This window comes from Heterocephalus glaber, unplaced genomic scaffold (assembly GCF_053883595.1).
Source record: "Heterocephalus glaber isolate CG9 unplaced genomic scaffold, H.glaber_assembly_v1.0 deba00000676, whole genome shotgun sequence".
Taxonomy (NCBI): domain Eukaryota; kingdom Metazoa; phylum Chordata; class Mammalia; order Rodentia; family Bathyergidae; genus Heterocephalus; species Heterocephalus glaber.
The window spans coordinates 10857634-10885593 of record NW_028258156.1 but is presented as its reverse complement, the minus strand read 5'-3'; the positions used below and the strand labels follow the sequence as shown (position 1 = coordinate 10885593).

The 27960-nt window shown below is 34.7% G+C and overlaps 1 long non-coding RNA gene across 1 annotated transcript; it reads left to right on the top strand.

Annotated features, from left to right (window-relative positions):
* Positions 1 to 8951: 8951 nt before the first annotated feature.
* Positions 8952 to 26456, top strand: LOC147829255 (uncharacterized). The gene is made up of 3 exons (XR_015449304.1): positions 8952 to 9008; positions 21125 to 21206; positions 25795 to 26456. It is a non-coding gene; the product is annotated as an uncharacterized LOC147829255 (long non-coding RNA).
* Positions 26457 to 27960: the final 1504 nt, after the last annotated feature.

Sequence of the window (27960 nt, the reverse complement as noted above, 5' to 3'; positions counted from 1 at the left end):
CGATCCCCCATTCCCACCTTCCTTCATCTCTTGATCACTGGTCCCATTTGAAAAAGATCTACCTCCCTACTTCCAAGAAATCAGACACACAAGTTTAATATCACATGGTTTCTCCTACATGAGAAACCTAAAATACAAAGAACAAAATAGGGCCGGGGATTTAGCTCAGTGGTTTCGCCACCTGCTGCGCAAGCGCAAGGACCCGAGTTCGATCCCCAGTATATATAACAACAAAAAAAGAAAAAAATAATTATTTAAAGTGTGTAGTTAAATAACTATTAAATAACTGTTTAAAGTATGTGGTTTTTGTATTGATTTGACAGCTATTTGAAGGCAGTGCTAAATTATTCACCTGAGTGAGGGAAGGAAGACAAGGACAGCACACCCAGAATATTCGCATTGGCCAAAACTGAGTGGAGTTGGCAAAAGTGGATATTCAGACACAATTTGAGAGTGGATTTACTTGATTACCAGAGATGAAATGTATGAAGGTTCAAATAATCCAGGTGTGACCTTAGGACATATGGGGTTGCCGGTTGACATTTGTGTTACACAGCTGGTTTGTCACAAGCTATTGTTTTGAAAAATACTGAGTGGCTGTCTGGCCATGAATGCATACTGGATAGGGGTTGAAGTAGCATTTTTCCCCCCTGTGACTTTTTGTAAATCTGGCCATATTTGAATGGAATTACCTTTATTTTGATTATTTTATGTTTCGCCAAACTACTTAGAAATTTAAGTATAGAGATGAAATTTTGAAGTACATTATTGTTTTTCTTGCTCTACAGATGAAGACTAGCACACTGTACCACCAACATAGCTGCAAATATTCAAGTATTGAGTAGTTTTATTTAAAATTATTTTTAAATTTGAAGAAGTTATCCATAAAACTTACTTATTTCCATAAAACTCATCCCATCATCCTTGGTAAATAACAAATCTGGAAATTTGACTCTAGCTTACAAAATCCTTCATAAAGAACACCAATTTAAAACTGAACAAAAAAACCCTTCTCAGATGCTTAATGATTCTATAAAAAGTACTAGACTTATTTTTAAAAGTGATTACAATAAACGTCAATAAAATATATCCCTTCCTACATTACATCATTTTTGAGGAAGCATTAACTAAGAAGCACTTACCTGAATGTGCAAAATTAAAATAGTAACTCTGGATTAGTAATCCTGGTGTTGATGGTTCATAGGTTATGCACTGGAAGGTTTTTGTAGGCAAAGATGTTTTATTTCTACATAGCCTACTCTTGACTTTATAGAACAGCCTCCAATTCTCTGCATTTATGAAACATGCAAGGGCCTGTGCCACCTGTTATTTTATAGGGTATTATATGGGCTTCTGGCTTTTCCCTGAATTACATTTCCATTGAGAATTATGTGTGGCCTATTGGTAACCTCACACTATAAGTTTTCTTACAAAGCTTTATCTCATTTAATGATCAATTTTTGTACTGCAGGAAGTAATTGTCAAAGCAGTTTCCTTACTTGGATTTTCTTATTTTTGTTCAGAATGTATGGTTGACTCATTCATACAACCATCATATTTGACTGTATGTTCTGATTTGTCTACACTTTTCATTTTCTGCCTAAAGAATCATTATTTTCTTAGACTGGTCCATTTTCTTTGTGCTTTAGCCTGGCTCTTGATTTTTCACACAGACAATGTTAAAAGACCTGTTAAAAATCTCAAGTAAATAAACAAAAGCCTCAGAGTCAATGCGTTGGGGGGAATGTATGGATGTTGGGGTAAACACCAAGTCTCCCTCTATCACACTAGCCTCTCTGCTCGCAGGATTTAAATTTGCAGCTGAGAAAAAACTAGTTTCAGAGCCACTTAAGAATTTTCAATGTTTCTTATTAGTTTAAATTGGAAATGCCAATTACTCAATGCCACTGGCCAACTATAATTTTGGCTTCACAGATCAAGGCTCACAGGGAAAGGGATTTGACAAACACTGGGAGTAGCAGATAACAATTTTAGAGCCATTGTCAATAGTCAATATCTAAAGTCTGTCCCAATTGAGAAGTTGTTTTACTTTCCTGTTATTTAAGCAGGAAGAAAAAATGTTGTGCCCTCTAATTTAATCTAAAGCCTTGGAAATCACTCTCTGACCACTTTCAAAATTCTGGCCCTGGAAGTAAAAATGAAAGTATTTTTAATTTCATGCCACACTAATTATAGGTGCAACTTTGAAATTTCTCTTTCAGTTACATTTGACAAAAGTTACCTAGTGTTTTCATAATGACATAATAGTTTTGTGGAGTACACAATCAAAATGTGATTATTGCATATTACCGAACCACTGAACATGTTGTTCTTTGCCAGAGAATCTTTTCTTAGTACATGTGTTTCAAAAGCACTTACTCTGTAAATGAAAGATTACGGCTTAGCTGACCTAGATTGAGCTGTGGGGATTTAAAATTCAAGGATCAATCATCTTGGGTCTACCTCAGTTCAATTCCTTTTTCAATTTTTTGGTTGACACTGTGGATTCATTTCACTTTTTCTGGACAAAGAAAACCTTTCAAGCTTAAGGAAAAAAATAAAACCCAAACCACATCGAAACAAAAACATGGTAAAATAAGCAAGCATCCTAACATGATTCTCTTTTGAATAAGATAGCTTGAGTAGTGTTCATTTTATCTGTTGAGAGAAACTGCAAATTCCATTGCTGTCTCTGAAACTTCTCTGGATATTCACAGAGAAGTCTTGGACAGATGTATAGTTGTATTTGAAATTTTTAACCTATCTTCACAAAAACATCTCCTAAATTAAGAATGATGTTTGATGGCATTTAACTTCTTAATCCTAAACCCTGAAATGAGTGTAAAATTCTTTTTGTCTGTTTTTATGAAGAGCCAATAACAGAGAAATCTAACATAGGCAGAGATGTTGCACTTCCTTTTTAAGTCTTGTGAGTAAATAAATAACAAACATGAAACCTTTGGAGAATGCCTAGTAGGTATGGAATTTTGAAAATGTAATCCTACATGGAGGAGATCATTTTTCAAAAGTCTCATTATTTCTATGTCTGTTTACTTTCTAAGAAAAGAAAATTATTGAAAACATCTTTAGAATTTTAAAGACTCAATTCCCATTAGAAAAGAAAAATACTGTATAAGAATAATTTTGCCTCTAAAAGAAAAGCAATCTTATGTAGCAATCTGATTATATCTTAAGATACGTGGTTAGAATGTACAATTGACACATTCCCAAAGTACATTTGTTTTTCTAACAGGTTGCTAGAATATGGTGCTAGAATATGACTGCTAGAAAATGGCTTATAAAATGATATTGTAGTTTAAGCCTCACTGTGAGATGTTAAGGAAGTAGAAATATAGTCTTACTATGGTGTTAGGAGATCATCAGATAAGGTAATCAGGATGAGAGCTCTTAGCTGAATACTGGTGGCTTTATAAAATGAGATATAGTTAGAAATATACAGTAGTTGTTTGGTAGAGTGTAAGCCTAGCATGTGTGAAGCCTTGGGTTCAATCCCTAGGACTGTAAAAAGAAGGAAAAAAATAATGTGAGAGAGATAAAAAGACACACATTTGTGCTTTCTCTTTTTTATCATGTGATACTCTGTGCTGCTGCCAGAATCTGCCAGCAAAAAATCAACACCAGATGCACCCCCTCCACCTTGCACCTCCTGAACTGAGTCAAAATGAATCTTTTCTTAGATAATACACCCAATATGTAGTATTCTGTAATTAGCAATAGAAAAATCAACTAATTCTCAAGTTTTATTTGAAAATTTATTGTGGTATTTATAAAATTTGTTTTATTTTTGTAGAGCTGGAGATGGAACCCAGGGCCTGGCATGGGCTAGGCAAATGCTCTACCACTGAACTGCATCCTCAGTCCTTGAAAATTCATTGCATATTGGTAAGATTTTCAAAGACAAATAAAATGTACACTTTAAGGTTATACTATCTTGCTTATAGTGGCTTTCCTCATGATAGCCTTCCCTGTGTCCTCCAGTATGTTTTATCTTGCTTTTTCCTCTTACTTGACCCAAGCTCACTCTTCAGAGCCAGTTTCTCCCTCACTTTTCACTTTTCCTTTTTCAAGAAAACTTTTTCACCATTAGAAGGTTAAAAGCTTCCTTAACATTCCATAACTTGCAAACAAAAAGGGTAGTATGCACTTTTCTTTTTCACCCTGACAGAATAATGGGACCAGAATTCCTCGCAGATATTTAACAACCAGCAAAACAGACACAATATGAAGTATCAGTTTTCAGACACTGGCCAAAGGGAAGCACAGGGCATTGATCCCTGTGAGAAGGAAAACAAAGGCGAAGAGCACTGCAACTGTCTCAGCTCATAATCTGGAGTTCCCAGGAGGCAGTGCAAGAAAGATAGATTTGAATCATGTTCAGAAGTCTTGCAAATTTGGGCAGTTGGATTCAAGAAGGACAAAGCACCTAAAATTTTCAGGGCAAAATAGCAGAGATGAAGGAACAGCACAGACAGACTTCTGAGTATCTGCAGGGATCCCCTTGAGGCTCCAGCTGAGTACTATTCTGCACACACAGGCAAGGAAAGTGCATGACATCAAAACAAGAACCAGAAGAGAGGAGGAGGCAAAGTAGACCCTGCAGTTCACACAGGGTGGCAGTGCCCCATGTCACCCCAGCCAAAGGGGAAGCATCTAATATATACAAGATGTTAAGTTGAATCCTCTGAAGGTCTTGGTACAGGAAAAAACTGTGGTAATTTAAAGGCTTTTCTGAACTTGGTCTAAATAAAAGTCTCAAAAGATATTTTTTTCTCCGTTGTTATCTGTATCCCTCTCAAATTCTAATCAATAAAATTCTGGAATGCAATCAAAATTTACTAGGCTTGAAAATATACTGGAATATATGATCTATAAGAACTTAAAAGTATATCAATAGAAGTAGACTAAGGAGTGATCTAGGTGAAAGAATTAGCAGATAAGAATACAACAATAACTGTTCTAAATATATCCATATGTTCAATAAGATAAAGAAAAAAAGGAATATTATGAGAAGAAAAACAGGTATAAAAAAGTGAATTTCTAGAGATGAGATAAAAATAATACTTGAAATGAGAAATATACTTTATTCTATTAATAGTAGATTGCAGAATAAGTTCATTGGAAGTGAAGCAATGCAATTTACATAACCCAAGTTGACTAAAAAGAGAAAATCCTGAAAATATTACTGCACAATTTACCTGGGCACCAATACTAAGTATTCTACAATGTTCATTGAAGAACCCAAAAGAAAGCAGTAGAAGAACAGAAATGACTATCACAGAAATAATCTTCCCAATTTGTTGAAAACTGTAAAGCCATAAACACACAGAATTCAAAGAACCCCAAGAAGAAATATGAAAATGATACCAAAGCATATCATAATATCTATAAATCATTGATAAACAGAAAAACTTTAAAAAAGTAGGCATAGAAAAAAGACATTACTTACATGGACTAAATAAAATATGACAGTAGATTTTTGTCATGAACTTATTGAAAGAAATAAAGTCATACTAGAATGGTATATGTAGGAAATATATCTTCCAAAAATAGATGAAGAATAAAGACTTTGCAGATAAAATCAGACAGAGCTCATCAACAGACCTTCACCATAGGAAGTTTTAGTATGTTAAATGTTAAATTCAGACAGAATATGATAGTAATTTAACAAAGGACTGAAAAATCCCTGAAATGATAAATATGTCACTGAATATAAAGTTTTAAATAGAAATATAAAATACAAAATATTTCTCCTACATGTTTTAAAAACTCCTTAAAGTATAACTGACCACTTAAAACTAATGATGGATTTTGAAAATTATAACACACTGAAGTGAAATATGTGAGAAAAATAACACACAGGCAAGGAGGAGAGAAAGGGAAGTATATTGTTCAAAGATCTTTTCAGTGTACATGAAGCAGTATAATATTATTTAATGGTAGACTGTGATAACTTTAGCGTGTGTAATGTAATACTTAGAACAACCAAGAAAGAAAAAAAATAATTAGATAATAAGCAGATAGTGCTGATGAAAAGCAACTTCACAAGAATTTCAATAAATTGAAAAGACAGGAAAGAAGGGAAAAAAGAAAAAAAGAAGAAATATAAAAATAAACACACCAACTGTTAGTAATCTAGTAATCTTACTTAAAAGACAGAGATTACCAAACTGGGTACAAAATAAGACACAACTATATATATAACCCAGAGACACTCCTTAAATAGAAAGTAAAATTATAGAAAACAGATATATATTTACATACAACATATATACAATATTTAATTTTAGGGTTAAGTTCCTTGTTGATTAGAATTATCTTTCTATAAATGACCGCATCTTTTAAGCAGAAAATTCTATTTTATGCAAAAAATAACAATTTTATTCTGTCTGTGTCTTGCAGTTTCTATTTAATTTCTTTATCCTGATTTATGTACATGTACTTGCTGTTCAATTTTGAAAAATTCAGCATACACATAGATTTCCTTTTTAAAAAAAAGCCTGGACTGAAACTATCGTTTAGTGGGTAAGATTTATTTATTTGTACTTCTTCATTTCTGACTTAGGTAGAATAATTTTAACAATTTTATATATTTATTTATTTTATGTAAATTTTATTTCATTTATAGTTTCTGTTTGCCTACCCCTCATGCCTTCCCAGTTTGTATTTCTCTCAAATGGAATTAAAGTTAAGCAGTTGGGTTTGAATTAACAAGTTTTGACTTAATCATTTTTATCCTTCTATAGAGTATTAAAATAAGTCAGGGATTCCTTAACTCTGCTTTCCCCATCTTAGTTTTTTTCAAATACATTAGTTCCTCCTTTATATTTAAATTTTCCAAATGAGTTACTACTATTATTATTGGTGATGTTGAATACTTATTTGGATTTACTAACATTTTTACATCTCCTTTGCTCATCATTGCATATCACTCCTTTCTTCTGGGTTTAATTTTGTTTTTATCTTGGGTAATATCATGATAAGTTGTGAAATTTCAAATAAAACATATCATTATGTTAACAATGTTTTGGAAACAAGTAGTTTTAATAATTTGAAGTAAATATATTTTTACCACAACAAAAATAATAACAAAAGACAAGTGTACAAGATCAGTAAAAATAAAAACAACACAATCAGAATTTATAGTCATGCTTTACTCCTTAGAATTTTGAATTATGTGTATATATCTGACTTATCTGTATAAATCTATCTATCTATGCAGGGGCTATTTCTCATCTTCTACACCCACATAAATAACAGGATTCCAGCAACTGTACCACTGTACCCTGTAATGGATGGGTTGAAGCTTGAACACTGTCCTGCTTCTACTACTGTGGGTCTGATTTGGTTCTACAATTTTGGAGTCTCAGATTTTTCTTTCTTTTAAAGTCCACTGTATGTTTGTTTATCCTAATACTAGTTTTATGCACAAATTCTTAAGAAGTGAAGCAGGAGACAAGTTCCTCCGTCAGCTTAGGTTTTGATATCACCAGACAACAAGAAACTCCTTTCTAGGATAAATTTAATGATGACTTTGTTTTGAATTTCTGTAAAGGTACTTTTACTTCAGTGTGGTGAGGAAAGTATTATTTTTTCCTCTTGGGTAAAACCACTGTGAACTTTTGAAAGTAAATAGCTTCAGTGGGAATATTTTTACAATGATAAAATTGATACGTGCCACTTTCAGACTGCGTTTTGAAAAATCTGTGGACCTTCAGACTTTGGTTGTGATAAAACTGGTACGTCTCAGCTGTCACATTAGGCAGTCTATGAGAAGGGCCTCTCAATACAAGATGTGGTTTATGAAGAAGGATAGCTGGCATTTCTCAACCCTCTGTGGCAACACCGGATGAAGTCAAGTTGACAGCTACGCCAGTGCTGGATGGAATCCTTGGTCTGAGTTCACTAGCACAGATAGGAGATATAAATGCTAATGCTGCCATCTTTCTTTGAGCAGTGACTATGCAAGTGTCTCTATCATACTATAAACTGTGGTGACTTCGGTTTTTTGTTTTTTCACATTGAGAAAAACATGCTCTACCACTGAACTACATCCCAGCCCTTTTTATTTATTTATTTTTATTTTGAGACAGAGTGACACTAGTTTGCCCAGCTTGGCTTTGAAGTTGCAATCCTCCTGCCTTAGCCTCCTAGAGTGCTAGGATTACATGTGGGTGACACCACCCTATTTTGATTTCTGCTTTTTATTTCACTATTCTGTATGTTTAAATTGTTTAATTGTTTGAGATTTTGTTTTCTCTTATTTTTTGGAATCTACTTTTTAATTTTAGTAAAATGTGTATAATATAAAATTCACCCTTTTTTGGTTTTTTCATTTTTTTAAATCAGTTATACAGATTAATCGGTTTCTTTTTTTTAGGCCATGTTTGTAGTACATAGTGATTGCATTTATTGTGGGGAATTGCTACATGTACATGACATTTAAAAATTCCTTTTTATATACTTGTACATAGATGTGTTACAGTTTTATGGTTATTTTTTATATATTCCCTTGGTTTTTCATTCTGTGAATATATACATATTCCAGTTTGAAAAATACAAGTTTAGATAAGAAATGCCTTATGAGTACCTCAGCGAAACAAACTTAAGTATAAAATATAAGGTTTGGGATGATCACCTTGTTATTCCTGTAGTTTTAGAAGTTTAGAAGAATGCACACATTTTTAAAAGTTTAAAAATCTTAGAAATCATGAAGTCTACTTAAGGTAATGTGTAGCAAGAAAGGAAATTTTAGTCTAGAATATATTATAGAAGCACTTGTCTTACAATCTTTATTGAAAAAAGTCAACTACAGAGTTGAAGCAAAACTAGTAATATTTTTAAATACTTTTTTGTTCCAGGAGTTGGTTTAAATTTCTTTGAATGTATTAACATTTAATACTTAAAGCTATTACAATCATGCTTATATTATAGATGGGCTAACTGCAGCAGAAGGAAAGTGAGGACTCTTGTGCAAATTCATATGACAGGTCAGTGACCTAGGATATAAATAATATATAATCAGATATCATACTCTCACCAGTTAACAGCAAAACAAGAAGTTAAGTAGATGTTGGACTCATTACTGCCTCCTAATTCCTGATATAGTGCTTTTTCCATGGTATCCATTTCTTGCAGATAAGTTATGCCCTCTGGTTTCATTTTACTAAACTGAAAGGTAAAATAATTTACATTTAAATATTTAGGGATTCAGAGGGCAATCTTCATTATTGAATCTTTAATATGTTTGACAAGGCAGATATAATGGGAATGATGAGAAATAAATTATAATTCAGTCTTTAGACTCTTTATCTCTATTAATTGCTGGGAAGGCAAAGCAACTTTAAGGTTGAATGACTGCATTTTCAGTTTTGTGTTGTCCACGTTCCTTTCTTTCTAGGTTTTGGTAAGACTGCTGAATTGTTAATATGGATTGGTTTTGTAACATTCCATGGTCATGTTTCATCAGTTGTAACATAGATTGATGCCACTTCAAAATTTGAAAGCAGTGCTTTATAAATTTTTAGTAGAAACTGACATAGGATCATTCAGTGATGAGTATGCCATGAGTTAGAGAAATTGGTGGTCCTTTGCATTTCATTTAGTGGCAACATTGTAAATTAATGTGTTGTGATCCTTCCTTGATTTATGACCATTGGCAGAAAAATATTTTTTATAAAGTTTTGAGATTGATCACTCTACTATTCCAATCAACTTATTGTTGCATTCTTGGTAAACTCATCTGACAAATACAATTCTGGGTTATTTTTTAATGCTCAAGTTTATTTACCACATTTAATATAAGAAGAGTTGAAATACTCCTAGGATAAAAGGCACTGAGATGGATAGTGAGTCCCAGCGATGTGCTTGCACAATTGCAGGGCAATCACACACTGGCCTGCATTCTAGCAAGGCACATCTTGGTTAATTGGGATTCTTGTACAATTGGTCAGGTTTTGGTTATTCCTTCCCATGAATAAGAGGGTATTTAGCTTTATTTATGACCCTGAAAATGCATCTTTTCATTCTCAATTGTCAACTGGCTACCACAAATGTTATATTTGTAGCATCCTAACCATTATGGTAACAATGACGTACCAAGAAAGGTCATCATTGCCAAAGCTACACCACAGATCTGCCATCTATTTAAAATGAGAGCTCTGAACCTTATTATTTACTTTCAGAGAACAATAACTTAGAAGAGAATAATGGCCTTGAGTTTTATTGTTACAAATGCATTTTGATGTAGATGATACAGCTGAAGTTTTGGCCCTTAGAAAACACTAAAATTCCATCAGTTTACAAATTTCTTAAGACATTGCAATAGGGATGAAATATATTGATTAAGATTTAATATTGGCTAATTATTTATGATTCTGGTAGTAGACTGCTGTCATATGTGGCTGGTTAAATATTAAGTTTTTTAAAATTAAAAATTTTTAGATTGTTTTTGATTAAGGCAATTTAAAATTTGATCTTGATTTACTTCCACATCAATATTTTTATTTTAGAACTGGAGAATTTTTCAATCCTAATTATTTTTTTAAATTACAAAATATTTTTGTAGAGAAACCAGATCATAGTATGGGCTTGAAAATATGTTTGGTTTCTCCAGTATTTCTCATTTTACCAATATTTTCTTCACCGAGATGATAATTATTTTAAGATGGATCACATATCAGGATGTCAGAGTAAGGCAGTAACCATGGGACATAGTAGATGCTAGAGGATACTAAAAGGAAAAATTTCCCATCTCTTATATTTGTAAATTGTCAGTGTGGGATTGTTATTAACAGGCATGCATAAAAGTGAAAATTCATACCAAGTAATCAAAAGCCTGACCATATAATTTATTATCTAAAATTTTCATCTAAACATAGACATCTTTGGCTGGGCATGTAGCTTAGTGGTAGAGCACTTGCCTAGCATGCATGGACTCCTGGGTTCAATCCCCAGCACTGACAAAAAAAGAAAACTTTAGAGGGGAAATGAAACATTGTTAGTAATTGAAATGGGATAGCAGGTATAAAATAACTTGTCATGTACATAAATTTAACATATCAAAGTTATTTGCCTTTTTATGTGCTCAAATCAGTACATTGAATAAAAAGTTTATTCAAGGCAAATGGAAACTTTGAGAGCACCATTATTTCGTATTTCAGCTATCAGAATCCAAAGACAGGAGTGAATAGGTGGGTTCCATAGGATGGAGGAGCCTGTTGCATTATTCCTAAGGATGCAAGCTATAGACGATGCTAGGGATCAATTTAATTTGCTCATATGATAGTGAGGAATGCTTTTAAACTAGTGTTGGCGAATCATATGATGCTCTTGTTAAAACAGGGATCTTAAATTATTACATTTACAGTGGAAATTTAAGATTTTACATTCCTGATGCACTTCTGGGTAGTGTTGATGTTACTAGACATTGAACTCTTTTTTTTTTTTAATTCTTTTATTGGTACAGTTTAGGTACACGATGCAATTACATTTCACATTGGGAATTGTACCTTTACATAATGCATCTTGGTCCTTATTTTTTCCCCATTCCTAGCCCTCCCTTCACCCCCTCCACCCTTCCCTAGTTACAAAGACTTTATTTCCATTTTTTCCATTTCTCAGCATTTTTCCTTTCCCTTCTTGCCTTTCCCCTGCCCCTCCCACTACCCCTACACCTTTGGACCTTTTCTTCTTATTTTTCATTATTGATTATTCATTCTAATCATTGGTACATTTCAGGTATACAAGATAATGATGTTCATCATTGGAGATTTGCAGCTTTACATAATCTCTCTTGGTTCTTATTTTTCACCCTTGCCCAGCCCTCTCTTCAACCCCTCCATTCCTCCCTATTTACAAAGATTTTGTTCCTATTTTTCCATTTTCTCATATTAATCCCACTCCCTTCTATCCTTTCCCCTAGCCCTCCCACTTCCTTCCCCTTTGCCCCTTTTCTTCCTATTTCACATTACCTGGTATACATTTTAGTCCTTATTTACACTTACAGTTTCTCACACCAGAAATACTATTTGGTATTTATACATGTGTGTCCTATTTATTTCACTTAAGAGTATCGCCTCAATGTGCATCCACTTAGCTATAAATGTCTCTAATTTCTCATTTGTGATGGCTGAGTAGTACTCCATTTTATAAAAAAAAACCCCACATTTTCTTTATCCAGTCTCCAGTTGATAGGCATTTGGGCTCTTTCCAAGTTTTAGCTATCACAAACTGTGCTGCTGTGAACATGGATGCACATATATCACAGTGGTATGATTCTTTTAATTCTTTGGGCAAGATCCCCAGCAGTGGAATAGCAGGGTCAAATGGGACTTCCAGTCCTAGTTCTTTGAAGTATCTCCATACTGATTTCCACAGTGGTTGCACCAGTCTACACTCCCACCAGCAGTGGAGCAGGGTTCCTCTTTCCCCACAGCCCCGCCAGCATTTGTTATTGGTTGATTTCTTGATAGCAGCCATTCTTTCTGGAATGAGGTAGAATCTCAGCATTGTTTTCATTTGCATCTCTCAAATGACCAGTGATGTTGTACATTTTTTCATGTATTTTTTTTGCTGTTTCTACTTCTTTGTCCGAGAAATATCTGTTCATTTCAGATACCCATTTTCAGATTGGATCTTTAAATTTGGGAGGTCTGATCTTTTGATGTTCTTTATAGATTCGAGATAGTAGACCTTTGTCTGAGGAAGAGCAGGTGAAGATTTTTTCCCACATTCTGGGTTGTCTCTTCACATTGCTGGTGGTTTCTCTTGCTGTGCAGAAGCTTTTTAATAAGAAGAGATCCCACTTGTTGATTGTTTCTGCTAGTTCATGGGCAACTGAGGTTTTGTTCATAAAATCTTTTCCTACACCGATGTCTTCAAGAGTTCTACCTAACCTCTGTTCCAACTGGTTCAGCATTTCTATTTTAATATTTAGATATTTAATCCATTTTGATTTTAGTTTAGTGTATGGTGAGAGATATAGGTCTAGTTTTAATCTTTGGCAAGTTGAAGCCCGATTTTTCCAGCACCATTTATTACAAAGGCTATCTTTCCTCCAGTGAGGGTGTTTGGCTCCTCTATCAAAGACGAGATGGCTGAGTGTGTCTGGCGTTGTTTCTGCATCTTCTAATCTGTTCCACTGGGCCTCAGGTCGGTTTCTTTGCCAGTACAATGCTGTTTTTATCACAGTAGCTTTGTAGTAGAGTTGCAGGTTGGGGATTGTGACACCCCCTGCCATGTCTCTGTTACCTAGAATTGCTTTTGCTAGTCTGGGTCTCTTCTTGTTCCAAATGAATTTTTGGATTGTTTTCTCAAGGTCCATGAAGTATGCTGCTGGGATCTCAATTGGAATTGCATTAAATCTATATAGCAGTTTTGGAAGTATGACCATTTTCACTATATTAATCCTTCCTGCCCAGGAGCAGGGGATGTCTGTCGATTTTCTGATATCTTCAATCTCTCTTTTCAGAGTGCCATAGTTCTCAGAGAAGAGGTCTTTGGTTTCTTTTCTTAGGTTGATTCCTAGGTAGTTCAGTTTTTTGGATGCTATTGTGAAAGGAATTATTTTCCCTATTTCTCTCTCAGTGAGTCTGTCATTGGTGTAGAGGAAAGCTATTGATTTTTGTGTGTTGACCTTGTAAGCATCTACTTGACTGAATTTGGTTATTAAGTCTAGAAGACTTTTGGTGGAGTTCTTGGGGTCTTCTATATAGAGTATCATGTCATCTGCAAATAATGACAATTTGACTTCTTCATTTCCTGTCTTTATTCCTTTTATTTCTTTCTCTTGTCTAATTGCCATGGCTAATGTTTCCAGAACTATATTGAACAAGAGTGGTGATAGTGGACATCCTTGTCTTGTTCCTGAGTTTAGTGTGAAGGATTTCAGTTTTTGACCATTTAGTATGATATTGGCTGTTGGTTTTTCATAGATGGCTTTTATCAGTTTGAGCTAGAGACCATCTATTCCAATTTTTTGTAGGGTTTTTATCATAAATGCATGTTGGATTTTGTCAAATGCTTTTTCTGCATCTATGGAGATAATCATATGGTTTTTGTCCTTGGCTCTATTGATATAGTGTATTACATTGATTGATTTGCGTATATTGAACCATCCCTGCATCCCTGGGATGAATTCCACTTGATTAGGGTGTATGATCTTCTTGATGATCTTCTGCATTCTGTTTGCCATTATCTTATTAAGGAGTTTTGCATCTATGTTCATTAGTGAGATTGGCCTATAGTTCTCCTTTTCAGTTGGGTCTTTCTCTGCTTTGGGGATCAAGGTAATGCTTGCTTCCAGGAATGAATTTGGGAATATTGCTTCCCTTTCAATTTCATTGAAGAGTTTAAACAATAGTGGCAGCAGTTCCTCTCTAAATGTCTTGTAGAATTCAACAGTGAAGCCATCAGAGCCCAGGCTTTTCTTCGTTGATAAGTTTTTAGTTACATTTTCAATTTCATTGGTTGATATTGGGTTGTTCAGAATTTTTAGGTCTTCTTCGTTCAACTTTGGTAATTCATATGTATCTAGGAATCTGTCCATTTCTTCTGTGTTGTCCATCTTCTTGGTGTATAGGTTCTGGAAGTAGGTATTGATGATCCTCTGGATTTCTGCTGGGTCTGTTGTAATTTCACCCTTTTCATTCTTCATTGCATGGATTTGGGCTTTTTCTTTCCTTTTTCTGATAAGGTTGGCTAAGGGTTTTTCAATTTTGTTGATTCTTTCGAAGAACCAACTCTTGGCTTCATTGATTTTTTTGTATCTTTCTCTTAGTCTCCATTGCATTGATTTCTCCTCTAATATTTATAATTTCCTCCCTTGCATGAGCTCTGGTGTTGTCCTGCTCTTCTTTTTCTAGAAGCTTGAAGTGCAGCATCAGGTTGTTTACTTGGGTTCGTTCTGTTTTCCTAATATGCTTATTCACTGCTATGAATTTCCCTCGTAAGACTGCTTTCTTTGTGTCCCATAGATTCCGATATGTTGTATTGTCATTGCCATTTAATTGAAGGAACTGTCTGATTTCTTCTTTAATTTCCTCTGTGACCCATTGGTTATTCAGAAGTGTGTTGTTCAATTTCCACGTGTTTATGAAATGTTTTGAGTTTCTTTTGCTATGGATCTCCAATTTCATCGCACTGTGGTCTAATAATATACAGGGGATAACTTCAATTCCTTTGCACTTATGTGAACATGTTCTATGCACGAGTATGTGGTCTATTTTGGAGAATGACCCATGTGCAGCTGAGAAGAATGTGTATTCTGATTTTGTGGGGTGGAAGACTCTGTAAACATCTGTTAAGTTCATTTGTTCAAGAGTTTGATTGAGTTCTAGTATTTCGTTACTTATTTTTTGTCTAGTTGATCTATCTATTTGTGACAGTGGGGTGTTGAGGTCCCCCACTACAATTGTATTAGTGCATATATGACTTTTCATGTCCATTAGTGTTTGTTTTATATAGTTGGGTACACTAGTGTTTGGTGCATAGATATTTATGATTGTCATCTCTTCCTCTTGGATTTTTCCCTTTACAAGGATGTAGTGCCCTTCTTCATCTCTCTTAATCAGTGTTGGTTTGAAATCTACTTGATCTGCAAAGAGGATAGCTACTCCTGCTTTTTTTCAGGTTCCTGTCACATGGAGAATTGTCTTCCACCCTTTTTCTTTCAGTCTATGAGTTTCCTTTTGAATTAATTGTGTTTCTTGTATGCAGCATATTGTTGGATTTTGCTTCTTGACCCATTCTGCCAGTCTATTTCTTTTGATTGGTGAATTGAGACCATTAACGTTGATTGTTATAACTGAAATGTATTGGCTTGTCATTGCCATGACTTTTTGTTTTTGTTGGGTTCTCCCCCTTTACATTTAATTTCTTGTCATGCCAGATGAGTTCATTCTGCTTTGCTTCCTGGGGCTGTGATCCTCAATGTCTGTTCCTAGGATATTGTGTAAAATTCTTTGGAGTGCTGGTTTGGTATTCACGAAGTTCCTGAGGTGCTCTTTGTCATGAAAGTATCTTATTTCTCCATCCATTTTGAAAGATCATTTTGCAGGGTACATCAATCTGGGTTGGAGGCTGTTTTCTTTTAGGACTTGGAATATGTCACTCCAAGCTCTTCTTGCCTTGATGGTTTGCATTGAGAAGTCTGCTGTGATTCTGATGGGCTTTCCTTTGTATGTGATTTGTTTCTTTTCTCTAACTGCTTGTAGAACTTTGTTCTTCTGTTGAGTTTCTGGAATCTTAATAATTATATGCCTATGTGTAGATTTTTTTTATCAAGGCTCTTTGGAGTCCTATATGCCTCACCTATCTGTATACCAAGCTCTTTTCCCCTTCTCGGGAAGTTTTCTGCCATTATTTCTGTGAAGACCCTTTTTATGTCATCTACACTCTCTCCTGTTTCTTCATTGACTCCAATCAGTCTTATGTTATTTTTCTTTTCATCATCTAGCAGCTGCTGGATTGATTCCTCATGTTTCCTTATAATTTTGAAGCAATTTTTCTTTTCCTGGTCATTAATTGCAATCTTATCTTCTATATCTGAAATTCTGTCCTCACATTGGCTCATTCTGCTTTGTAGACTTTCAGTGGAGTTTTTCATGTCCTGGACATCTATTTGCATCTGTTTTATGGATTCCTTTTGTTTCCTATGTTGGGATTCCATCATGTTCCTGAGCTCCTCTCTAGATTTATTAATCATGTCTTGCACTAGGAGCACAATTTCTCCTGTTATCTGAGAAATTATTTTTGATTTCTTTTTTTCCAGATCCCCTTTTGTTGCCAGTTCAGAGAGTCCAGGTGGTTGAGTATCAGAGTGTTCCATCTCATTTCCCTTTGGGGTTGTTGTAGGTGATCTGAAAGTCTGGTTTTGAGACTTATTTATGTGTTTTCTCATTTTGACTGGAGGTGGGGGGCTGTTGGCACCTGCAAGGATTACATCCTCTGAGCTGGGATAGGTGGGACAGGAGCCGGGAGCAGCGGTAGGGGTGGTGGCCCAAAAGCCCTTTCCTGTGGGCTGGGAGCAGCAGGAGGGATTGTGGCCAGGAAGCCCCTTCCTCTGGACCAGGAGCAGTGGGATGGTGGCTCAGAAGCCTCTACCTCTGGGCCAGGAACAGCGGGACTCAGTACAGTGGTCTGGTGGTCCAGTGTCCTCTGCATCTTTGTGGTGTGGAACCAGGTGGCTGTACAGAGGAGCAGGGGTGGGGAGTGTCCAGTGGATTGTTGCTGGGCTATGGTCTGATTCGGCCTGTTCCGTGGGACTTGTGACCTCAGTAGGGCATCTGCAGACCTGCCTGTCTGCAGCGGGCTGATTCGGCATGTTCCTGTCAACTTGCAACCTCAGTAGTGCATCGACATTGAACTCTTCTTAAGTAGCAAGCAATCCATAAGTCTTGATTATTTTTACATCACCAACAGACACTCAGTTCATCAGTCAAATTAGGAAGGTGTGCCACTGGTTTCACCAGTAAGAGCCCATTTTAACCTATTAGGAAAACACTGGCTACTGATCAAAGACAGAAATGTCAGGAGGACTTCACCAGCCACCTCTTCCATATAACTTTTTCTGTAGCTGGATGAAGCTTGAGTGTGCCAAGACTGTGGACTTTTGATTAGCATACAGTTAAGTGCTCCTTATATGTGCTTTCTTCATAGGTACATGGGTGTTGGCTTGACTTATGTAGTGCATACACATTTTATCCCCTTGCTGTGCTGAGATATTTCAAAGTAAATTTTAGCCATTGTGACTTTTCATCTATTTTGCCTTTCATCTTTCCATAACTAATACACATTGTGCAAGGTTATAGTTGTGTGATCATTTGACACTAGCATGAGAGAGAACACATATACTAAGAAGTTAACTTGCATGTTATATGACATAGAGACTCACAGGATGAATACAAAGGTGACCTCCTAGCACAGGTTCCCCAAATTAGTGACAAGAACCAAGAACCATAATGGTCAACTGAATTCTCCCTGATAGTAATGAGAGATTCTTTTTTTAAAATTTATTTTTCCTGTTCAAGATGTATTATTCAAAGACAAGTAGGGATGGTACGACCTAGCTTCCACAATAATAACAGACTTTGGGTTGTAATGATGCAAATATGGTATAAACCAACATTATTAATTTCTTGAAAATAGTTTAGCATAGAAGTCAGAAAACTTGATTGAAAAAGCTCTGTCTCTGAGGTTGTTGGATCCCTAAGGTAGTCAATGATTTTTTTTGTACTTTTATCAGTAATGTAACAAAGCACCTCAGATCCATTGTTGGGATGATCAAGATGAGTTAATTGCATACTATGTTCTGAAAAAATAAGGTTCAAAAATGCATAAAATTATCATTTCACATTGAAAATAATATTTAACTCCTTATAAATCATCACAGGTCACTTTTCATGGCCATAAACCCATCAAGACTCTGAGGTAAAACAAAACTATCTTCTACTTCTAAATGTTTTAAAAATTAATGATGTATTATGGTTAGCAATAAAAACAAATCTATACATTCAAATATAAGATGTGTACAGATATAACTGTTTAGCTCTCAAGACTGGAAATGCAGAGAATTTAGAGTACCAAGTTCAGAGAGTTGATTTTCTAATGATTAACATTAGAAAATGTAGGCATGAAATATAGTTTTCTTTGTATCCAAAAGAAGGAATCTCCTTTTTCTAAAGTTTGATCCTCTTGCCTGGACAAAGGGTATTTGTGCCATATAAATGAGCATTTGTTTTCGATTTAAGTGGATGGATACTTTCCTTTCTTTTTTCTTTATAACCAGGATCACAGACATTACGGGAACTCTCTTTGAAGTTTTATGCTAAGTACTTTCTGCTAAAGCTCTCATTTTCCCTTGCTTTACTTATTACCTTTCCATTATGATAAATCACTGAAATCTCATAGGCTTATCCTTACCAAAAAAATATCATTCCCTTCTTCCCATTTTTATCTTTCTTCTATGAAATTTTTTTGACTTCTATGACTCAGACTACACATACCACTTAAGCATGATGTTCTTCCAAAGTACATCACCTATGAATCACATGATAATTGTGAAATGTATGTCAAATACTAGTAAAATGAAAGAAAGTGAATCAGACTATTTTAAATTTACTGCAATCTTACCTTTCTATCTGGTCATTGTATCCACCAATTTCTTTGCTTACCATTTAGAAAATGTTGAGCTGAATCTTTAAACTTATTTATGCTATTTGCAATACTAGACTCAACTTATAACATTCCCATATGCACATTAGCAAGTGGTAATACTGCAGTACATAAAAATCTATCCTGATTTTATGTTTACTTTTCTACACTCATGCTCTTCAAAGTGCATTTACTTTATTCCCCTGTAATTTGATTGAAATTTTGGATTGTATTTGGTTTATCATGAATGGTATACTCAGTAACAAGATGTATAGTGTGCACATTAAAAACAGAAAGTCTACAAATCTTTGCTACAAAATTTTGAAAACAAATAAATCAGAATTTACAATTTGATTTACATTACATGGGGCAATAGTTGTGAAATCATAAAATGAAGCAAAGTTATTATTCCATTTAAATAAAATTATATAATTCCTCCTTGTAAATTTTTGGATAATAAGGCTTCAAACTCTAAATGCTATTACTAAAATTAGAATTCATTTTCTATATTAGAATTCATTTTCTAGTCTATAAATTAGATTTATAAAGTATCAAACTATTAGAAAATCAAAACCAATTTTATGTAGTAGAAATTAAGCATAAATAATACTGTGTTCTATTAAGTTGATATAAACTATTATATAAAATTTTAAGAATTCTCCTTGAATTGAATTGAAGAGATAATTATTTCTCTGAATTTTAGTCTCTCAAGTTGCTGGTAAATCAAATTCTCAAGATGTAAATGTGACTTAGAATTCTCTTGTCTCAGTATGCTCTTTTATGGCAATAATTGTATTTTTGTTATCTTGTATCTTGGTGAATATGTTGGTTGCTTAGTAAATACTTGTTGAGTGAAGCTGTATCACTTCCAGGTACCCAAAAGAATATGCAATGCTGGTTATGTTTTCTACTAAAATAGTTTATTCCTTAAGAAAGGACATCAATATTGTGCTGAAATCTCCACATATAAATTTGAATATTAGAGTAGATATACCTGCCCACATGTTTTACTTGTAATGATCTGTTTTATTGTCTTTTTATACTTTTTCTCATGTCACTATAGACCAGAGTGGAATAGTACATTGGCCTATCAAACATCACTTTTTAAAATAAAAGCATAATTAGTCATGACCTAAAAAATAAAATATGGATTGCAAATGTTTTGTTAATTAGAAACAAAATAAATCAGATGCCCAATGTGGTTTCCAACACACAATTCTTGGTTAATTGCCATTGTTCGTTCATGTAAGCTAATATTTTAAAAAAATAAGCATAAATAATCGATGATGGGATAAATATCAGAGAGCTTGGCACTAAGCCAAGAACTAGTTGTACAATTAACGTCTATCTCCAGGTTGCTCCTCTGTCATAGTATGCCTGTCCTTTCTCCCAGAATTATCTTGAAATTTTTATCTGTAATTTAGCTTCCTCTTAATTCAAAACTATATGCTTAAAGAATATATTCTGTAATCATCAATTATGAAACATATAAAAGTGGAATTACAAATGTAGTTTAATATAAATTAGAGTTGAATAATTATATGCAAGTAAGTAATGCATTTTAAAATTCTACAAATATTATATTGTATCCAGGCATTTCATTAGACCCTGTGAAGTGAACAAAAATTTGATAATATTTCAATCTTATAGAGATTTTCAGTCTTTTGGTGAAAATAGACAAGTAAATTTATTTATGAGAGTTGACAAGTAAAGGACTAACAAAAGGATTGAGTTGAATCTTGCAGATCAGCAGGATTTACTTAAGCATTCCAACCTTTTTCTGTTTTGTATGATCTGCAGAAATGGGTGGAAATTAAGGCTGGAAAACAATGAAGAGGCCAGATGGCAAAGGATTTTGTGAGCCACACAAAGAGTTTGAACATCCCTCTGTAGGTTATAGGAAGTGTAAGAAGGCTTAAAGAAGATGGAATGAATGATCAGTTTTATTTTTTAGAGAAATCACCTGAGAAGAAGCATGGAAGACATGTTACACATGAGAAGTCAAAGGAGACCACAAGATTGCAGCAATGAGCCAGGTAAGAAATGTTTAGGATTGATCTAAGACACAGCCAGTATTGATAGGAAGAAGTGTGAGAGTGTCATAAGGAATTGAGAAGAAAATATCAAGACATGTTTACCAATGTGGATGATTGGTGGGAATTCTGCTGAAAGGTGAGACATTTAAGATTTCCAGATTTCTGGATTGCATTAAGGAGTCACTGTTTTCACTATTAGACCAGTCTAGGGCATTTTGTGAAAAGAGAATGTTTAATGAAGGAACAGGTGGTGCTGTGAGGAGTGAGCTTAGTCTAGGACCTGTTGAGTTTTCTACAAACTATAGAAGAGTACCCAAACCTATAGTTTAAGACACTATGTTAAGAGTTCTGGAAAATTCAAAATCAAATAATACTTAGCTTCAAAGATTTTACCTTCAGAGAGAGAACAATTCAAGAATCAATGTACCACTAAGACAAGTGCTATGATTTCCCAGAGATCACTTCTAACTGAAGTGATTGGTTGAAATGGGCTGTGTAAGTGAGAAGTCTTGTGAGTCTCTTGACTGGATCCCAGCATTTAGTACTGGTCGTCATAAAGAGAGGGAGGATAGGAGACCAGACAAGTCATGACAGAAAGCAGCAAGGTACAGAGACTGGAAGTAGGGAGTATATTTATAGTTTTCAGTCCTTCATTCTGACTACAAATTAAGGTTTAGAAAAGAAGGCTACTGAATGATGATTCTGAAATAAGAGTTGAGACTGGGTTCCAAAAAGCTTTGAGTACTAGGAACTGTAGTTTATTTAGTTGGCAACTACATTGAGGAGTGGGGCTATGAAATTAATTATGGTTTTAAGGGTAAAATAGCCATATCAGAGTTTCACTGGAAGAAGATTAATGAGGTAAAAATATATGGCAAAGACCGAATAATTAGAAAAAGCCTTTGAGGATCTTATATAGGAGCCTATTATAACAATCCATGAAGCAAAGGCATACATGGCAATAGAAAAGAAGAAAAGGATTGGATAGAATTTCATATGATTTTCAAATTAAGAATGGAAAGGAGGATTGTGCCAAGAATAGTTCTCAGAATTTGGATCAAGCACTTATTGGGAAGGCTGATGATGGTTGTGTGGAATTGGGATTATCCTATAGGACTATGTCTCAGAAAAATATTGATAAGTCTGGTTAATTAGGAGGAAACAATTGTTAAAGTAGCAAATCCAAGAAAGATAAAAGATAAAAGTAAATTATGTCATTCATTATCATCAAATGAATGGGTTTATTAAATTTGTGGGCCTGGTGGAAAGACTAAAATGGGGCATGCACTTTTCTCTTTATGAAATTATTTAGTTAGAATAATGCACCACAAGTTTCTTTCTAGTTCCAATGTGTGGAAGTCTAAGATTCTGTGAGTTCTAGAATTCTACCTAAAAACTGAAGAATGAGTAGATAGAGGTGTTTTGTAAAAAGATAGTTTAACTTTTTTGTAAATAAAGGGAAATGGTCAGCAGGGGGAAAGATCAAAAAGAGACAAAATAATGGTGAGAACAGAGCAAGACCCTTGGGTGAGAGGTAAAACAGAGATGGAGACATTTGCTGTGGCAATTTTCATGGCCCCAAAGTAGCAATAAGAAAGGAAAAAGGCAAGAGAGAAAGAATAGGGAAAGGATTTGAAGAAGTGCATCTGACTGGGCTCAGCCAGAAATTAATGGATGAAGTTTCTCTTCGGAGAATGAAGGAGGACTGGGATGGAACTGGAGGCATCTGAACATTTGTGAGTACTGCTTTCAGACACGCAAATATAAAAAGAGATGCGCTGGAATTGCCAAACAGCAGTGAGTTTGAAGATTGTTTTGTGTCTGCCCTGCCCGGCCTCTCTCTGTCATTTATTTTAGCAGATACTCTATTTCTGATGATTGTGGGCATAGTTGAATATTATTTTTCTATAGCCCTTTAAATGAGGTTAATAGTGGCTAAAGAATGGGGTGATCTGCAGGCCTGGTATGAAGTGAAAAACATTTGATTTTAGCCTAGGAGGGAAATGACGTTTTTTTGATCAATTATAATTCATTTAGAAAAACTGGTATAAATAAATTCTTAGAGAGAATTTCTTCACCAAAGTTTAGCAACAGCTTAGCCCAAATTACCACAGTCAACATTTTCCTAGCTTTTGATGGAGGATAAAGGAATGTAGAGTGAGAGGTCCTGAGCCAACCCTCTGATTTTATCCAAGTTTAGCGAATCCAGTGCATAGAGAGATATAATGTTTTAAACTATTGTCTATATATAATATAAATCTGAAAGGTAACCTCTTAGATAACTATTTTTTTAGTAAGAAATTCACACAAACACATAGAACATGACAGTGATGACACACGTGATGTTTGTCTTTTTTTTCAAAATGAGTAAAAATAATCTTCAATAGAATTCTTAGATCTTTTCTGTCATCAGTCATCTACATAAACCTCCTTTCCTTAGAGTCACAGCTGGGAAACTTGAGTGGGGTCAAGGGCACATGACATTTCTTAGCACCAGCAGATCTCCAGTAATTGGACTTCAAAACCATGCTGAGTCTTTATTTCCCAAAAACCAAACTGAGATATGTGTAGTATTTAACAACAAAATAATCTTCTCTGGCTAAAATTGAAATCTCAAAATGTAGACAACGTACAATCTGGACCCATTCCACCTGCTTTCAAAAGCTTCCAAATGTTTACTTTCTTCTCATTTTGTCCTGTGTTGTGTTTTAACTCATAACACATATTTTGCACCAAAAATAATTTAGTGGCTTAGTGGGAATAGAGTCATAAATGAGGAGAAAATGGAGAAACTGCTGGCTGGTGGAGCAGCCCACGATTAATAAATTGTGCAACATGTGACTTGGCATCTCTTTGATTCACCAGCAGAGTCCCCTCCCTTGTAAATTCTAGTTGGCTTTCCCATACATTATTATGTGGATTCCTTATAACCACTTCCCTTTCTGATTTTCCAGAGACAGGGTATAAAGTTTCTCTAAATGCCAATAAAATGTGAAATCTTATCCCTCTCTTTAGGCTGGCTTTGTGCAGTCATCTTCTAAAATAAGAACAGCAAACGTCTTAAACATTGCTATTTTCTATTTTTGTGTTCATTCAGCAGTTACCATTCTTCATAATATCACAGTTTTCATTTTAGCAACCCATTGTTCAAATTATTGGAATGACACTGAAAGAGATTACATATTTTCTTTTCATCTTTAAAAACCAGATTGATTTCTCATACCACTGTAAAGAAAACGCCACATTTTCAAGTACTATACATTACACACTAATTTCTCTATCCAATTAAAATCTATAGTTGAGTGCACTTGAAATAAGTCCAGTAACTTCAAACCCTTTAACCCATAATCTTAATTTGCTGACATCTTCCTGAAGTAACATAAAAATACTTAGGTTCATATGTTGATTTTGTTTACACAATGAAAGAATATTCATCTTCTATGGAAGCAATAAGTTCAAACACTGTTATTAATTGTGACAAGTTGAATAAAAAGGATAGCATACTGTACTGAAACATTTGTTGACAAGGTTTTAAGGGGAAGGTTCCAGTTTGAGCAGTGAAAGAGTGGAGGGATATAAATAGCTTTCATCATGAGCAGAGTCTTCTGAGAATAATTCCATTTTCTTTTTTTTTTTCTTAACATGGAACTTTGGCAAGGAGAAGCCTAAAGTATATACATAACATTACATCATTTGTATTAAATCATTTTGTGTTTTGAGGTCCTTCTAGATTCAGAGAGTAGAAATTAGTTAGAATGAAAAGATAAATCGTTCAATATGTCTGAAAGCCTCAGAATCCATGTTCCCCAGTATCAGAAAAAGTTCATGGCATATTTATATCAGACCTGCAGTGTATAATCCTTGAATGTTTGAACGTTGCCTTGGAATGAAACTGGAGAACCAGGGTTTGCAGAAGAAGTTTGGTAAATTTGGGATGAAGGGAATCTAGCTTGACTAAATTTGAATTTTTTATTTCTCAGAAAAAAAGTAATGTAGGTGATATTTTGGAGTGTCTAATGTACTCTTCTCTTTTGTATTTATAAATATGTGCCTCTCAAATTAGACCTGTATATTTCACTGCTTCTGGCGTTTGAGTTTAAGGTTAGGGACCAATATGTAGATTAGACGGTTTTTAAAGAAAACTAACATTAGTAGATAACTTTTATTTGAACTGTGTGGTTCTTTAAATAAAGGTAACATTAAAAACTAGGCTATTTAGTACACAAGTGGGTTTCTGGCTATCGATGAAGTTTCAAGTCTGGCAGTACTGTACCCAGCTCCCCCATGTCAGTGTTTGCCTGAGCCAAGTTTTGGGGGTCTGTGTCATGTGGGCCACGGTGTTTCCCTGTGCTACTGGCCCTCTTGCTGTCTCTACTTGGCTTTTGAACCCATGGTTTTTTAACTTCCTAGCACAGCATTTGTGACTGCTGCACCCAGAGCATCAGTGTCTGCTATAATCCTATACCTACACCCCCTACGGTGCCCACTGAATCTGTGTTTTCAGCTTTACCTTTTATTATCACTTTTTATAAGTTTCCTCCTTTTCAAACATAGCCACAAATGCTTCATTTGTGTTTGCTGATTCCAGATTCCATTCCTTTCCTTCTGATGTTTGAGGCCCTCCTGCTGCTGCCCCTTCTCAGCCTACCCAAACCTCGAGAGGAAGAAATTCCGTCAAACCAAGACCACAAACATCTCTTTACAATGCCACGATGTATGAGACATTGTGTTGGATGCTGATGGAATCCATTCTCACAAGGAAATAGTATCTTTGGGAATATAACACATAAGACTTAAAAATTAAGATACATGAAGTAAAAAAACACCAGAATAACAGAAAAGATATAATACGGCGGTAAAATCAGTGGCGCCACAGAAACCTGCAGGAATTACCCACATCATCTGCGTCTCCTTAGGACAGAGACTCAAAATCCTGGTTTTTCTGTCATGGAACAGTAATTTTATTTATTTCAAGGGTGTTTCCAAAAATCTCCATGCTAAGAATCTATTTATTTATATTTAAAGCAAAAGCTAAGAACCAATGCACTTTGTATCAGTTTACATCTAAATTTCATGCATATTTATATACATAAAGGATACACAATGCACATTTATGAGAAGTTAATAAAGATTAAAAGTATGTATATATAGTTCATGTTTCTTCCAATTTTATGGTCAGTGGTTCTCAAAAATTTTGCATTTTAAAATTTAATAATATTAGAACACTCGTGGTTATTTTCATATTAGTTCACATCACCAAAAAAGCACCATATTTTTTCTTTTTTCAATATTTTATTTTATTTTTTAATTTTTTCTTAATATATAAGAATTTCTCAAGAAAAGCTTATTGCTATGAAAAATACATTCTTCCAGGAAACATAAATTTTGTTCTGCTCTTTTCTGTCACACTGTCAGAACATGCCTCTCTATGCCTAGACTAGTTAAGAAATCACACAAATATCCCACTGGTAAGCAAGTTAACTGTTAAATAAGGCCCTCGGGCTAAAGGCTAACAGGCATAGCTTCAGCAACAACACTGTATAATAGATATGCATCACACCTATTAACCTAAATACCCTATTGTATTTATCATATTGAGTTGAATTGTATTTGGATGTTCACCATTCCTATCAAAAACAGTTTTCCCTTTATATTGCTACAACTGAGTCACTATTACAATCTTGAAATTAGTTTTTTCTACTGATCATATTCACATCAGTCAATGAAGTTATTATTTAATGAAAACCAGGAAGAAATAAGTTCTCAATGGAGCTGTACTTAAATAAAATGAATTAATACTGCTCTCTCTTTCTTGTTTTAAAAATTGGCTTTCATGAATTATTTTAGTTGGTGGAAATGAAATAGCATCTACCAAAGCATTATAGTATAAGAAGATATATGGTGATCTACTTATTTTATGGATGATTAATAAATATAGGTTAATTAATTAACCTTGAGGTATGGTACAATGTGGGGGTCAGGGATGGCCATCCGTCTACAATCGTATCATTGCTGAGGCACAGGATTAAAGGCATCAATGAGAATTGGGAGGTTTATAGTCTTTTATGGTCATATTTATATACCGTGTAGCAAAAATTATTCATTATTACTATTTTTTACCATCGCTCCCAGTTTAAAAGAAGTAGGACAGCTGGGTGAACAGCTCAGAGGTAGAGTGCTTGCCAAGCATGAGCAACACCCTACGTTCTATCCACAGCACTGCAAAAATTAAAACAAACAAAACAACATCCCCCAAAAACACCTTCCCAAAGAAAATAGTAAAAAAGAGGCTTAGGGAAGCAGAGAATGCTCCTTATACCTTTTCAGGACTCTACTGAAAACTTATCTGGCCTTAGTTTAAGTTTGCCTGGTCCTTGGCAGTTTGTCGCTAAGCAACAGAATCATTTTCCCCTTCCCCATTTGTTCTACTCACCTTGCAACCTAAAAGATCTCCCAAATTTGTCCCATATGTGCAAAACAAAGACAAGGTCATCCAAATTTAGAAGATTTCCATAAGTTTAGGGATATATCAGGAATGCAGCTAAATGGAATGTTAGCCGGGGTGACTGGGTAACTAGATGGAGTGGACATTAAGTGGCTTTGAATAACAAAATTCTGTCGGATAGAATGGTTATTTTTACCAAGATAATTTATTCAATTGTCCTTGATTTCCAAATTTATTAACAAATATTTTCACTAGATAAGGGGATGAAAGGGATTGTATGACTCCTTTCTAGTGAACAATTGAAAGAAT